At 38.0% G+C, this 15,172-nt stretch overlaps 1 long non-coding RNA gene across 1 annotated transcript in view; it reads right to left on the reverse strand.

The window, feature by feature from the left end:
• The window catches only part of LOC311432587, a 72,200-nt gene extending 57,770 nt beyond the window's left edge, over nucleotides 1-14,430 (reverse strand). Inside the window, exon 1 of the long non-coding RNA XR_014690153.1 lies at nucleotides 14,330-14,430. This is a non-coding gene — a long non-coding RNA (uncharacterized lncRNA). The remainder of the gene's footprint in view (nucleotides 1-14,329) is intronic.
• Nucleotides 14,431-15,172: the final 742 nt, after the last annotated feature.

Here is a 15,172-nt window from a genome sequence, read left to right on the forward strand (position 1 = left end):
AGGGGAAGAGCATTCTAATTGGCAGTCCTATGAAGTTACTCTTGGAAATATATCTATGCAATAGAGCATGTTTGTCAGTCTAAAACCATCAAAACAAAGGATCTGTAGTCATATATATCCCAGGACAGATCCCATTTTACACTAAGACTGTTTTGGACTTCCTTAGTATATTAGATGTATAACTATTATTCATTCCTGCTTTAAGAACTGTCTGCTTTGCCAATGTATGAGACTCTAAATGATTATTTGATTAATGGTAAAACTTTGAGGCCAGAGCATTCCCCAAATGTACATGTATGTTCTGTTCCTTTATGTTAGCTTCATGGATTCTTTGTTTCTGAATCTCCTTTTGTTTTTTATTTGTGGGGGTATTTTTGTACTAGTTTCTATATTTTATGAAAGCAATGCCTGTGCTTCTAGCCTAATTTAAGTTTAAGATTTTATGGTAGTTTGCTACATGAATGCTAATGGTGTGGTGAAAAAAAAAAAAAAAAAAAAGAAGCAAACTGCAAAGCTTGATTTATTTTCTTTCTTTTCTGTAGTAACTGTAATCTTCCTAATAACAAAATTTATTGGGAGAGTATCTTAAGTATCAGGATTTCCCAATTTCACACATAAATTCCTAAGGTTCTCTAACTTCTCTAAGTGTGCTTCAGTGGACACAGTATAAAAGTTCTTTGCCCCTTGCAAAGAAACAGTAAGGTCTGTGAAACAGGCGTTTTAGTGTTCTACTACGTCTTTCACAGGGAACTGAAGTAAAAAACATGGTTACTGGATGGCAAGAATGCTTGAGGAAAAGCCTACCAGGAGTATGGAAAAGTATCAGAAGCTTGTTTAAAGAAAAAGAAAAGAATTGGAATAGAGAATCTTCCTTTTGGGAAGATTTAAGGCATATTGTCAGCTTTATAGAAAGTTCTCTCTCTCTCTCCCCCCAGTGATTTTTATTCTAGTAGTTTTCTCATACTTAATTGGAGGAAAGAATTGGGTTTGAATTTATTTAAGTAAAAAAAAATTAAAAAAAAATCCATGAGGAACATTGTACCACTCAGAAAGTGACTGTAAATGTGCATCTGGTAAAAGATGTGAAGTTTCAGAAGGGCATAGCTCCTGACAAAAGCCTTCTGCAAAGCCTTCTTGACCTTTGACTGAAAGAAGTGTGTATGCTTGGCTCTTGTGCCATTGGCAAGGTGCCATGCATGGCCTCTCACTTGAGCAAACCAGCTTTCATCAGTTCTTTCTCCTTCTCCTCCCCACCTCATTATTCAGTAAAGCATGTTCATCTACCAGCTACATGGGTACATTGCTCTCTCATGCAGTGAACCAGATTTGCAGGCACTATGTATGATATTAATTTTAAAATGTTAACAGGGATTGGAGAATTACTCTAAATCTGTTTTAAGTAATTTATTTATTTTTAATGGAAAAAAAAGCTCCCAAATATTTATCTATATATATACTTTTTTTTTTTTTTTTTTTTTTTTTTTTTTTTTTTTTTTTACCTCAAGATTTTATATATGTATAAGAGACACCTGTCTTAAAGAAAGACATCCCTGACAGGTATGACTATGAGACACAGATCTCAACAAGAGCATGCATTCAGAGAAATCTTAAATATATATGTATATAGGTATGGAAAAATGGAGATATGAAAGATGCTCTATTTTTGAAATTTCACACTGATCAACTGCTTAGTTTGCAGGAAAAAAAAAAAAAAAAAAAAAAAAAGGAATATATGCCTATTTTTAACTCATCTGATAACATAGCCACTGGTGGAGCCACTACTAAGCATCTCCAAATCTGCATATACCCGTGTTTTTGTGCATAAGAATTAGAATTTCACTCCATTTACTTCTGGGACAAAACAAGTGAGAGACTATAAAACTGGAAAAACAGAACAAAACATAAAACCTTGAAGATTTAAATGCCATCAAGATTATTCATTTTTTAGGAAAAGCAACTTCTAATAAATTCCTTCAGAATACCTTATTCTTATTCTTATTCTTATTTTTATGGAAAAACATGTAAAGAGTTCAACATGTTTTTCCAACAATTTGCTGGCAGTCTTCTCTCCTAAATAAGTCTTTCTCTTCTAGAGAGCCATTCAGAAATAAATTATTTCTTTTGGTTCTCATATTTTAAATATTTCTGATCCTCTGCTTCATTTCTTGCTTATACAGTTGGCAATATACCTGTAGCTTGTACTGTTTATTCTCATTGTCTGTTTTGGAGCCCTCATCTTTGAAATAAATCCTCTGACCTTTTCCTTCTAATGACTACAACAGGCTTCTTACCAGCTGTGCTCATAATCTTATCTTTTCTTTCACTGACTGTATAAATTTTCTGCCACAGGTAAACTGACTTTAGTCCCGTTCTTTGAAAACTTGCTCAAAACAAGCTGCTTTTGCTTGAGCCATTTGGAATTCCAGCACACTTTCTTCATTCTCTTCCTCACAATTTAATCTTCATGATAGCTTGTTCTCTTTAACTGCACAGTAGTTTGTCTCAGTTTTTGGAAGTGCACCAACTTTATGTTAAGCGTATTTTATTTTATTTTATTTTATTTTATTTTATTTTATTTTATTTTATTTTATTTTATTTTATTTTATTTTATTTTATTTTATTTTATTTTATTTTATTTTATTTTATTTTATTTTATTTTATTTATTATTTTATTTTATTTTATTTTATTTTATTTTTTCCATTTTGCTGATGACTGCCAGTACAACTCCAGGTGGCTATGCATATGACTTAATTAAGTTATCTAAATGCTTAGATATGTTGTTTCTTGGCTGAATCCAGAATCTGAAGACTAATTTTTGTTTAGGTGGCCTGCAGCTGAACTGTAGGTATTGCATTTACTATAGTAATCACTCTTGTATCTCTCTTTTCTGCACATGCATCTGTCCTCCTTAATGTGCTTTGTATTCTTGTAGATATTATCACTGTGACTAACTTGACTTTACTGAAGAAAACTTGAGAGTCTAAAGTCATTCTTATCCAGGTACTTTCTTTGCCCCCGAAGAACTTCACAGAGAGACTAAGAGCTTCCTAGTGCCTGGGATCAAGTGCTGTGCAGCTCTCTGTCTAGGCACAGTGTTTCTCCATAATATTCACATGATGACTATTCCAGCAAAGTTGTGCTAGCCAAATTAGACAAGACTACCTTAGTTCTTCTGTGGCAAGCCATGTGCATTATTCAGCATATGCGTAATGACCTTGTATAAAATAATGGCTGTGGCTGTGCGATGTATTTTTAAGGAGACATAGTATTCTTTGTTAACTTGCACACAGATCTGTCATATAACTTAACTCTCTTCTCACCATTGGGGAGTTTGTATATTCAAATTTGTTTGATTTTTTTTTTTTTTTTGGTGATTCCTGATATTTGTTACTGTTACTGCACTGTGCAGTGTTTCAGCAGTGCCAGTGAAAAGTCTTGCCAGTTGCTCCTCATAATGGCAAACAATAAAGAAAGCCCTGATTTTTTTTTTTCCAGTAAGTCCTAGGACAGTAGAATGGTGAGGAAATGATACCAAATGTCTGTGCAGCTGAAACAAGCTGATTCTCTATATATTGTATACATACTGCAGTACAATAAGAAAATAATATTTACAATATATAAATCAATCTCTTACAGCTTTTGAAGATTTTATATAATTTCAGTCCTCCTAGATAATGTCAGTAAGCCACACTTGATTTTTAAAGGTTCATTTCTGCACATCTGTCATTCTTCAAATCTTTTTGAAATTTCAAATATATATATATATATAAAATATTATTTTTTAATCATTTTTTGGTTTTGAAAAGGATTTTAATATGGTCTTATTCTAAAAAAAAAAATAATCAAAATATATAGTAGGGATTAATACGAATGTGTATTAGAAGAGCAAAGAAATTACTGAGACAAGACTAATCATCATTTAGATTATCAGTAGAAGATGATTAAAAACCAAAGGATTGTATGACAAGTTATGTTGATGCCATATTTGTGTAACCAAATGTTTCAGCTTTATAAATGGAAAAGCCTAAGCAGCTTACAGTGAGACAAAGTAATCATTCAAATTACAAACTTAAGAATTTCAAATTACATACTTCATCAAGTAGAGTCTATCATAACTTCAAATGCATAGAGAATGATTCACTCTACTTGAAATACAGCTTAATCTTTCAGCTGTTATGAAATTGTTGTTGAATTTTATAAAAGCGTTAATGCCATTAAACCATGAATGCTCAGCACTAGTACTGTTTATAATACAACAGCTAGTAAGAACATTTTTAAATGTAAATAGTAATTTCTTCATTGTTGTTTACATAAGAGTAAAGAGTGTTGACCTCTCTGACTGTTTGTTTTTGTTGTAATAATTAGGTGGTTTTGATCAAGAACTCAGTCCTCCAATATTTTAGTAGAAACTAAACTGTTTGCTGTTCTTATCACTCTCATGGTCAATGGGAATTTTTCTGCAGTAAAAGCTGAACAATAAGTTTCAGAAGGCTGTATTCCTAACATTAGAACTATTTTTTCTAGAATGTTATCATTCATTGATTCATTCATTGATTCAAATGATTGTTATCATTTCATTGAAACATTTTCAGGTGAATATGATAGTGAATTTATTCTTACTGAAGGATTCAAATGTCTGGTTTGTCCTCAAATTTTTTTATCAGTGGTAATGATGAGAGCACTGTTTCGTCCTTAGATTTGATGGATATTTCTGTTTCTGTCCCTTGACTGCTTTTCTAATGGCTTTATTAACAGCTTTTACTAACTGCACTGTATTTTGCCCCAAGAAGCTATTTTTGTAATAAATCTATACATATATTTTTCCAGAATGTTATCAAAACCCATCCCAAGTATTTTAAGAGTCTTTTCTTACTTCTCTGATTTAGGTATTCAAAGAAGACAATTTGCATGTGGGTATCTGATTTGTTTGTATCTGTAACCTGTTTCTCTGCTTAGTTTAGTAGTAAATCACAGTATTGACATTGGTGTGATATTCTGGATGCCTTAGCAGTTGTTAAAGTACTGCAACAGCGTCACTTAGTTTTTGTAAGTGCTGCCTTTGGCACATAGTGTAACCCTAACCCAGAAGGGACCATTTTAAATTAAGACTGCTAGATATGTTAAGATTATGTGACATTACCTTGGACCACAAACTTCTCTTGTGTTTTTTTTTTTTTTTTTTTTTTTTTTTTTTTTTTCTCTCAGACAGATATATTCATCCACTGTCTTCCTGGGTGTGAGGTCTTCAAAATGCTTGAATCTTGTTTTTTTAAAAAAATAGTATATTTGCTTTCAATACAGACTCATATAAAACATATAACATTAGCTATCATTCTAGTTCCTAGTCATTCTTATCTATCTTAGATTCATTGTAACGGTATGAATTTTGTTCTTTTCAATATTAATTTAAATTAATGATATTGAATCTTACACCCAATGTAACAGACAAAAGTCTGCTGTGAATGCACAAATGTTGAGGGAAATATATTAAATATATATTAACCAGATGAGAGTATTCAGGTGGAAAATAATTATATTATTATTTTTCCTAAAATTCTATATATCAAAATGCTATGATGTAACTTCCAATAAATTAAATACATAAATATTAAAATTAATACTTATAAATATATATAAATATATATACACACAAATATGTATACTATTGTAGTTTCATTAGCTTCTGCCCTAGAAGTAACCAAATTGAAAATTCAGTCTAAAATCCAACTTAGAATGCATTACTGTCATGTTGCTGCTCTGGATGTCTCAGGTGGTCAGTCAAGGCAAAATTTATAGATGTAGATTTTCAGCTGAAAGCTTATCTGCTGTAGGAATATGAGAGACATAGTCTGGTAAAAGTGAAAATTTGAATAATAATTTGAATAAGAAAAAAATCTTCCTTATTTCAGAGGTAGTATTATCAATGAAATATGGGGTCTGCTTGGCATCTCGTGCAGACCTAGGCTTAGGTTAAGCTATTGTTAACTAGCTTGCACTAGAGACGCCAGTACATTCTTTGTCATTTGGAGTTTGTTTGTTCCTTGAAAGTACCCTCAGCTTCATTTGCTTGGGGATGAAGTGAGAGAAATGAGAGTCCTTAGGAGCAACCTTTCTATATGCCTCATACCTTTCCTACCTACTGGTATGCCAAATTCCATGGCAACCAGACATTTTCTCAAAATTCAAGCAAAAACATCCCTAACCACCAACAGTGCTTCAGGTCTTTGCCTATCATAGAAACAAATATATGTCATCTGGCTATGGACTCACTTTATGATAGAAATTTCCACCCTAAATTTAAAGACAGTTTGTTAACTTGATTTTGGAAGTGTTTTCTGTTGGAATGACTAACATCAAACAACCAAACAATATTGCCACTATGCGACTTGGATACCTGTAATAGCTGAAAGGACATAAAAGTTGATAACCAATGAGAATCTTTCAGGGACACACATCCCACTGTTACACATTTTAGCTAATGTATAGTGTTACATATCACTGTTGTGTAGTATACATAACACAACTTCTATTAAGTGACTTGTCAAGTTTGCTGTATCAGTATCTTGGCTTCCCAGTAGATCACCACTTCTGTTCTAGTTCTACCTTCTCATGATCTCATTATTCTCTTAGATATATACATGCATACTATACAAAGACATTTTTCTGTCAGAGATTACATGGTCTCCTCTTTTGCCAAACTGAAAAGGGCATGCCAGTTTGCTCTAAACTTGAAAATATAGCATAGTTGGATTAAAGAAAAAAAAAAACACACTATAATAAAGCCTCCATTATAAAACTGAAGAAACAGAACGACACACAAACAATAGAGGCCTCATTTATTATTAAAAATATATATATATTTTACATTTAATTCAATAGATTTAATTCATTTTAATTTAAGAAGCTGTAATTTTATGTTATGGAAGTGTATACAGTAATCTGATATTTGATCATCATTTGGCAAAGCCTGCATTCTGACTGTGTGGGTTTTATGCCTCATTTTTTTTTTCTCTCTCTCTCTCTCTTTTTTTTTTTTTTTTTATTTTATTTCCCTCCCCCTCCAGATCAGAAGCTTTGCTACCACATACAACTTTCTGTCAACTGCAATAAGATCATTTTTGTAGCTATTTTACCACAATAATTGCATATTTAAAAAATCATAACAGGAATGCTTATCTAAAAGGCTGATTTTTGTTTAAATCTTTGTTATGTTATACATGATTTTGTTGATATCATGACATATTTTATTTGGGATATCTTTACAGTTACATCCATTATGAATAACAAGTTGAAAAAAGAGCTTTTAGAAAGTGCCTTCTGTCATTCAATCTATTCTCCTTCTAGAACATGCAATAAGTATTAAACTGTTTGTATAAATACATGACATTTGTTCTTGAGACAACATCCCATTTTTCATCTTTAATACTTATATTCATAGATTCATGCACAACTGTCACAGTAGTTTTGCTTGACTAAAAGAGCCAAGGTCTTTTATTCTCCTCTGATAATCATTTTAACTATTCTGCTCTGTCCCCATTCTTGTTATGAATCATTTTTCTTGAATATCAGTATTAAATAATCTAGGTGAAATATCATCAATGCCTTGAATGCTGATATTACTATGTTACTATATCCTAATAATCCTAGACTTGCATTTTCCTTTTCTCTGGACACATCCAATTGAGGACTGACAAAATGCATATTGTAGGACAGGAGAGTCTAAGAACAGTTTGCACCAATGGTACCAGGCCTTGATCACTTAGAATAAATTAAGCTATCACAACAAAGCATTGCCTCATGGAGTGTGTACACTCATAACCATGCAGATCTGTTATCACTTAAAATGTCTATTAATTTCATTCATCAATATTCATTTCATTCATCAATATTCTATATCACTTCCCTTCAGCTGATTCCTGTCTGAATAGCCAGTAGGCACATTAGTTTGGGTTCTCTGGTACTGAATTTCATTCAAACTCAGCTGGAGTCCTCCTGTTCATCCTATTTTTCCTTGGTGATCTTCTGTTTTCTAATGATGAGGCTTTTCTACCTTTTGTTGTTAGTACACTCCCAGTTTTGCATAAAGTTGTTAGAAAAAACATTACCAAAGATGATGGAGGAGGGCCAAGGAGAATCTCTATCCTTTACTGAATGTAGGGGAGAATATGAAAACTGAAGATAAGGCTGAATGCCTTCTTTACACCTGTCTTTACTAGCCAAACCACTTTTCTTTGGGTTACTCTGTGGAGGAATGGTTAAGTGAAATAGGACATGTGGATGTTGGGCAGTTAGGAGGCAATGGGCTAGTGAAGTACCGTACTCAACTCACATGAGTCTGGCACGCACGCAGCTGGCTGAGAGCCAATCAGGCTCAAGGACACGATGCCCTTGAGCGATGGGGAAAGTCCCTAAGGCGGGATGGTGGCTAAAAGAAGGAGGAACTACCTGAAAAGAGCGGGAAATGTTAGCCAATCCTGAGCTTAGTTTTTGCAATATGTATGAGTTGATTATGTTCGAACTAGATAAAAGGCGACTGAGCTATCCATTGAAGTTGAAGTTCACTGTTCACTCATATTGAGCGTCTGTGTCTTCCTTCCGTCGACAACAAATTGGCGCCCGAACAGGGACCGGTCTGAACGGGATTCGGACACTGCTGGCAGTGATCCTGGGCCACGTGTTCGACGGAGTAAGGGAGCATCTGGTCCTGCAACGCAGCCCAGGAGGTGGAAGGGACAAGAATCCCCGCACCCGCGTCGGGAAGGTGAAAGGGACGTGGAGTCCCCGCACCCGGAAGAGGATCCCGCCGGTCACGCGTCGCCGAGGTCTGAAAGGTGAAAGGGACAGGAGTCCCCGCACCCGCAGTTCAGAAGGTGGAAGGGAGTCCCCGCACTCGGGATGAGCCTATAAAGGGTCCTGCCGGAAAAGCGCCGCCGAGGTCTTTGCAAAGGCTGCAACTGTATATATAAAGGTATGAAAGACAAGCGGCGTATAATTTGCTCAGATGCTTTTTAGAAAAGCGGAGCATTTTAGATACAGATTGTAAAAAAGAATTACCAGGTTTATTAGCATATGCAGTAGCGCAGGGTTGTTTTACAAATCGTGATAACAAACAGAGTGGCGTAAATTTGGAGATAAATTATTTGCATAGAGTCGCTGCTGCCGCTACAGGGCGACTGGGATTGCCGGGAAGTGCTGGAGCTGGGCATTGCCCACTGCCGCCTTCAGTGAGAACGGTAACGCTGCCTCAGGGGGCTACGGGGCAATGGGAGCCTCCCCCCCCTCAGTCACCGCCACGAGCAGCGCTGCGCTTGGAGCTCACCGTGTGGCGAGTCGGCACAGAGCAGAGGGACGGACATCAGGACCCTGCAGCCTGTCTGCTGGCATGTTTTTGATCTGTGGAGACCGTGCATGGCAAGGAGTACCAGCCAATGCTTTTGGAGGACCGTGTTACCTAGGGCGACTCACACTTTTCGCTCCAGATTTACACTCGTGGCAGAACTCGACAAGGAGCAGAAGAATTAAACGAGAACTAAAAACTGGGTTCTGACTGTAATGATGATGTAGAATTGTGGGGTCCAGCAGAAAGATTCTTTGCTTCTTTGGTGCCTGGTGTGGGAACTGCACACGCTTTGACTAACATTAATAAGCTTGCTTGTTGGGCTGTTAAACAATCGAATGTAACAACATAAGTTCTTTCTGAAATGTCACAAGATATGGAGAGTATAAGACATGCTGTATTGCAAAATAGGGCCGCTATTGATTTCTTATTGCTGGCTCAGGGACATGGGTGTGAAGATGTAGAAGGAATGTGTTGCTTTTATCTTTCTGACCATGGTTAGTCAATTCACGACCAGTTGAAATGGTTAATGGATCATACACAAAAAATTGTAGTACAAGATAGTTGGTTTGAAGGTTGGTTTAAATCTGTTTTTGGGAACATGGGTGGATGGGTTTTCTTAGCTAAAGAGGGACTTCGCTTTCTACTTATAATTATATTGATTATAGTTGCTGCACATATAATCTTTAACTGCCTAACTAAGAAACTAGAGCAACTCACAGAGAAGGTATTTGTAGCGCAAAATAAAAACGGGGGAATTGTGGAGGAATGGTTAAGTGAAATAGGACATGTGGATGTTGGGCAGTTAGGAGGCAATGGGCTAGTGAAGTACCGTACTCAACTCACATGAGTCTGGCACGCACGCAGCTGGCTGAGAGCCAATCAGGCTCAAGGACACGATGCCCTTGAGCGATGGGGAAAGTCCCTAAGGCGGGATGGTGGCTAAAAGAAGGAGGAACTACCTGAAAAGAGCGGGAAATGTTAGCCAATCCTGAGCTTAGTTTTTGCAATATGTATGAGTTGATTATGTTCGAACTAGATAAAAGGTGACTGAGCTATCCATTGAAGTTGAAGTTCACTGTTCACTCATATTGAGCGTCTGTGTCTTCCTTCCGTCGACAACATTACTCAGCCTCCTGACCTGCAAGTCTGGGATGGGGAGCAGAAGAACCCCCCCCACAGCTCAGATGGAAACAGTTAGAAACAGGAGACCTGCTGCTCCACCTGGACTGTCTTGTGACAGTCCATGGGGCCAGAGGGTGCTGTGGGAGTTGTTGAATGTGATCGCTGGGCTGTTTTCCATCATCTATCAGTGGTCATGGTCATCTGCAGAGGTCCTGGATGACTGGAGACTTGCTAAGAAGGGTTGTAAGGAAAACCTGGAAAACTACAGGCCTGTCAGCCTGACCTCAGTGCCAGGAAAGGTGATAGAACAGGTCATCTTGAATGCAATCACAGCATGTACATGACAACCTGGGTATCAGGCCCACCCAGCACAGGTTCATGAAAGGCAAGTCCTGCCTGACCAACATCATCTCCTTCTACAACTGGATGACACACCTGGTGGATGAGGGAAAGACTTTTGACATGCTCTACCTAGACTTCAGCAAGGCCTTTGACACTGTCTCCCATAGTATTCTCCTGGAGAAGCTGGCAGCCTGTGGCTTGGACAGGTACACTCTTTGCTGGGCTAAAAACTGTCTGGATAGCCGGGCCCAGAGAGTGGTGGTAAATGGAGTGAAATCCAACTGGGTCCCCAGGGGTGTTGGGATCCATCCTCTTTAATATCTTTACTGATGATTTGGATGAGGGAATCGAGTGCACCCTTAGTAAGTTTGAAGATGACACCAAGTTGGGGAGAAAGTGTTTACAGATTACATATACTAATTTTTCCAAGAGTTAGCTCATCGATTAAAATACTTTGGTGAATGTGATATAATTTACATTAGGTGTGCCACTGTTGCATTTCACCTCATTTACTTACAACTAATTAATGTTTTCTTCCACATGTGTTCCTTGGCTGTATGTAGAGTTCAAGTGAGATTCCAGGTTTTATAGCTCTGAGATGCCTTTTCTTCCTCCTCACCATAAACATTCCATTTCTTGTTTCTGGTCATAGGTATTGAATGTGATAGATTTATTAAGCATCCGTGCTTCTGAAGTTGCAATTTCATGTGCTAACTCCTTCAGTACTCTCAGATGGGGATTATCCTGTTCCCTAAACATGTGTACGTCTAGATTTTCATGCAGTCAGGTGGAAGGAGATATTTAACTGCATCTTGTTCCTTATGTCCACCTGTTCTACATCAACAGCCAGATTGGAAACAGAACAAAGTATTCATTTAGTTCAGGACTCTAGCCAGATTATCATTAATGTATATTCCTTTCTCCTTGCAGGACAATGCTATTTTATTCTGTCATTCTCTTTTTATTAATATGGCTACAAAACGTTTTACTATCTGTTTTAATTTCCTTTGGAGGGTTTAACTCATCATTTGACAGCTCTCATTTTTGTCTATAACTTCTGACCTCCAAGAGGTCCTTGCTGGTCAGTCTGTTTTTCCTGTTCTCATAGCTGCTTGCTTTTACCAAATACAAACTGAAGAAAAATAGGAAATCATGTGTCAGTGATTTATTTATTTATTTATTTTTCACAGCTTCCCCAATAAATCTTATTCAAAGTATATGGACATTTTGACTATCATTGCAATATATGTAAATATGCACAGTAACAAATATTGGGAATTTAGAAATGATCGGCTAATAGACAAAAAGCTAGAGAAACAAAGGAACTAAGAAAAAAGAACAAGTATATACTAAGAATACTTCACACGGAAATTAAGGAACTGCCTGACCATGTAAAAAGATAGTGTCTTCTCATTACGCTAAATGGAGATGCCTGGGTGCCTCTTAGTTATTATGGAAAATGTATGTGAATCATTTGACAAAGTCTTAGGTAATACAGTAAAAAAAGAATAAGCACTTATATCTAGTATCCCAGATGTACTGTTGAAGATTATCTGCTGTCATCTTGACAAAGAGTTTCACCCATGAAGGAGGCTTTACTGTTTACATCCTGCAAGACATTTTCCCAGTTTTCAAAACACTAAAGTACCTACTTTACACATGTATTAATAGGCTGTCCATATATTGATAATGGTATAAGTATAACAATAAGTTTTTATTTTTATAAGTATGGAACAACATGTACTGGAGAAGAAGGAATGTTTTCTATTTCTGAGTCTACTGAAAACTGTGCTCTTTAAACTGCAGCATACTGACCATTTTTATTTGTGGATTGATGCCAGGAATAGTGAGCATTATATTCTGAATTATATTTATTTCCAGTGAGAAACTAAATGCACTCCCTCTTTAGGAAGCTTGCTCATATTTGTATCAGATCAAGCCTTCATGTTCCTTTTCTACAAGGCAAATCTAAAGAGACTGCAGCTGGGATTCAGTTTGAGGTTAAGACTCCTCATGCCAGGTACCTCAATTTACATAACATTCCCACTCTCTGACTTTGCTGACTCTGTTGAATAATCTCTGCCTTAGAGAGAGATGAATGGGTGCCCATACAACTTAATATCTTGCCAGGTCTAAGCAAGAGTGCCTTGTGCCATCAGATTGCTGTATCCAAGACACCTATGTGGAGCTAAAAAATATTTACTTTTCTCTTATGGGAGATTTGGGCTTTTGGGAGCAGCTGGAAGCCAAAAATAATATCCTAGAGCACTAAGCTGAAAATGAATTGGCAAATGAATTATGTCACCAAAGTTAATGTGGAATTGAATCCTACCCTGCGTGAAGGATAATTTTATGATACTATTTCTTAATATGTATAAGTTAGATATATTAAAATATGCATAAAAGTTGATATATTCTGAGGTTTTGTTTCCAGTCTGAGTAAGTGGGCTTAATGCACATAAATCCATGGGTTCTGATGGGATGCATCCACATGTGCTAAGGGAGTTGGCAGAGGTGATTGCCGAACCACTCTCTATCATCTTTGAAAGGTCCTGGAGAACATGAGAAGTGTCTGAAGATGGGAGGATAGCCAATGTCACTTCGGTCTTCAAGAAGGGCAAGAAGGAGGATCCAGGAAACTACAGACCAGTCAGTCTCACCTCTGTCCCTGGAAAGATGTTGGAACAGCTTGTTCTGGATGCCATCTCCAAGCAGTTGGAAGAGAAGAAGGTAATGAGGAGTAGTCAGCATGGATTCAGCAAGGAGAAGTTGTGCTCGACCAACCTCATTGCCATCTACATGTATGATGGCATCACCAGCTGGGTAGATGAGGGGAGAGCAGTAGATGCCATCTACCTTGACTTTAGCAAGGCTTTTGATACTGTCACCCATGACATCCTGCTAGCAAAGCTGAGAAAGTGTGGGATAGAGGAGTGGACAGTAAGGTGGGTTGAGAACTGGCTGGCTGGCCGAGCTCAGAGGGTGGTGATCAGCAGTGCAGAGTCCAGGTGGAGACCTGTGACTAGCGTTGTTCCCCAGGTGTCACTGCTGTGTCCAGTCTTGTTCAACATCTTCATTGACAACCTTGATGAGGGAATAGTGTCTGCCCTCAGAAAGTACGCTGATGACACAAAGCTTGGAGGAGTGGCTGACACACCAGAAGGCTGTGCTGCCATTCAGCAAGACCTGGACAGGCTAGAGAGATGGTAGGAAGAAACTGAATGGAGTTTAGTAAGAGCAAGTGTAGAGTCCTGCACCTGGGAAGGAACAACCACATGTATCAGTACAGGCTGGGGGATGACCTGCTGGAGAGGAGTTCTGAGGAGAAGGACCTGGGGGTTCTGGTGGACAGCAGGTTGACCATGAGCCAGCAGTGTGCCCTCGTGGCCAAGAGGGCCAATGGGATCCTGACGTGCATTAAAAGGAGTGTGGCCAGCAGATCAAGGGAGGTGATCCTCCCCCTCTACTCTGCCCTGGTTAGGCCTCACCTGGAGTACTGTGTCCAGTTCTGGGATCCCTGGTACAAAAAAGACAGGGATCTCCTGGAAAGAGTCCAGCAGAGGGCCACAAAGATGATACGGGGCCTGGAACATCTTCCTTGTGAGGAAAGGCTGAGAGACCTGGGTCTGTTCAGCCTGGAGAAAAGAAGACTGAAAGGGGATCTCATCAGTGTGTATAAATTCCTGAGGTGTGGGAGACAGAGGGATTTGGCCAACCTCTTTTTAGTGGTTCACGGGGACAGGACAAGGAGTAATGGTCACAAGATAAGGCACAGGAAGTTCCGCACCAACATGCGAAAGAACTTCTTTATGGTGAGGGTGACAGAGCACTGGAACAGGCTGCCCAGGGAGGTTGTGGAGTCTCCTTCTCTGGAGATATTCAAGGCCTGTCTGAACGCTTACCTGGACAGCCTGCTCTGAGGAACCTGCTTTGTCAGGGGGGTTGGACCCGATGATCTTTCGAGGTCCCTTCCAACCCCTTCAATTCTGCGATTCTGTGTTTCTGTAAACCTTGTTATTTTCACTCAGTTTCTCTGAGCATGGAGAGGTGTCTTCAAATCATTTAAAGATGCAACATTAAAAAAGTATGTGAGGAAACAAACGGATTAGAGTTCATTTGATGGAAAGCACAGTTTGCTGTTGGTATATAACTGAGTTGCAGACAATTGATGGAATTGGAAAAATCAATGAAAGTGAGGCAAAGATCGGGAACAGTAGAGGTTGAGGGTCAATTTTTTCTTCTCTACTGCTTTTGTCCAGCTGAAAAACCTGCGTACACAACTCCACCTGAACACTCAATGAATAGTTCCCCAATCTTCTTCTTATGAGAGATTTCTCTTAATGTATTCAGTCAACGTAGGTCAGCTA

Source organism: Aythya ferina (genome assembly GCF_964211825.1).
Source record: "Aythya ferina genome assembly, chromosome: 2".
Classification (NCBI taxonomy): domain Eukaryota; kingdom Metazoa; phylum Chordata; class Aves; order Anseriformes; family Anatidae; genus Aythya; species Aythya ferina.